The sequence below is a fragment of the Colobus angolensis genome, unplaced genomic scaffold (genome assembly GCF_000951035.1).
Source record: "Colobus angolensis palliatus isolate OR3802 unplaced genomic scaffold, Cang.pa_1.0 Scaffold102, whole genome shotgun sequence".
Classification (NCBI taxonomy): domain Eukaryota; kingdom Metazoa; phylum Chordata; class Mammalia; order Primates; family Cercopithecidae; genus Colobus; species Colobus angolensis.
The window spans coordinates 1,996,390-1,998,294 of NW_012111142.1; positions in this window are offsets into that span (position 1 = coordinate 1,996,390).

The window sequence follows — 1,905 nt, forward strand, 5'->3', positions numbered from 1 at the left end:
GAGTCTTGCTCTGTTGCCCAGGCTGGAGTGCAGTGGTGCAATCTTGGCTCACTGCAACCTCCACCTCCCAGGTTCAAGTGATTCTCATGCCTCAGCATTCCAAGTAGCTGGGACTGCAGGCGCACACCACCAAGCCCGGCTAAACGTTGTAGTTTTAGTTGAGACAGGTTTACGCCATGTTGGCCAGGCTGGTCTCGAACTCCTGACCTCAAATGATATGCCTGCTTCAGCCTCCCAAAGTGCTGGGATTACAGGTGTGAGCCACTGCACTTGGACAGCCACCACAACTGACCCAGATCCACTTCTTGTGCAAGTTACTAATATGTCACTTAGAAGCCTTCCTACAGCAAATTACCTAGAATTTGGCTAGGTTCTATCTCAGTCAAGGAACAACTGAATTATTTATTCACCTGCATATACAACTGTGTATAAATGGGAGGTAGGTTAAATTCTGGTTAGATAAATGATACTTGGTCAAATCCCATTTCCAAATACAGTATTCATTAAAGACAGCTTTACCTTAACCATTCACGAATCATCATTTGCATTCCAATTGTAATGATTTAAAGAAATGTATTTACTATAGGATAGCAATCTTTGATGACTGTAACAAATAATAAATGGTATGTATGTGAAATTTATAACAAAAAAAGATGTATGGAGTTTATAATGAAAATACTGGATGGTAAAGTGGGTGATATAGTGGCATTAACAGTTAACAGTTATTAGTTACATGGCTTATACAGAAACCAGTTATCAAAATAAGAAATATTGAAAAGTAATTCATTAATGACATGTACACAAAGCCTTAGCAGGCACCTATTTGGCATATAATAAAAGCATGTATCATGTTATTGTTAAAAACAAAACAGCTTTATATCTGTGTATCCTCATCTTCCTGTCTGCTGATGGTAAGTAATGATGGAATAATCTATATTGAGGAATATTGAGGATGTCTCCAGTTTAGGACTAGGATATCCTAAACTAGTCTCTAACTAGAGTCTCTCATTTAACAGAGCTCTAATAGAGTCAGTTGTAAATAATCTTCTATAAGAACATACAGTTATTTGTAACTGGAAAATAATTGACAATTCCATATGAACCCAGATTAATGCTGAACAATATTGCAAATGTCATTTTAGTTCATTTATGAAGTCCGAATCATAGGTTCTTCTTGACTGCGGATTTAGTTTATTAAATCCTATCTATTTGTAATTTGCTTAAATGACTAGTTCCTACATATGGAAGCAATATGAAACCAATGTCCATTTGTATCCATAAGTTATTCAGGTGTTTAAAACTTTTACTTGAATAAAAGTTAATAGATATCTGGACGCTGTGATTCTGAAATTGTTCCTGTGCCAAAATAATAATAGTTTCTGAATTCATGTTTCAGTGTCAAGTGGTTATTCATGAGGCTATATGTGAAAAGGATTGATATATGTGATAAATTGGACTTTTTCCTTAGAATTCATTTTTGGAATCCTCTATAAAGGATATCAGTCTGAATTAATTTATATGAATATTTGATATGCAAATATTAATATTTCAAATGGCAAAAGATAAGATTTTTAAAAATACAGATTGTGAAGGACATTTTTCAAGAGATAATGAATGTCTTCGTTTTTCCATTTCATCAGTATTCTCGATTCCTTGTTAGATGCTGTGGTAGGTTAAATAATGGCCCCTAAAAGTTATACATGTCCTAATCCCCAGAACCTGTGCGTGTTACCTTATATGGCATAAATGAGTTTGCAGATATAATTAAGAATTTTGAGATGGGAAGATTATCCTGGATTTTCCAAGAGGGCTCTAAATGCAATCACAAGTGTCCTTAGAAGACAGAGAAAGGGGGAGATTTGACTGCAGAAGAGAAGGCCAAGGAGGCAGAGAAGGCCAAGGAGG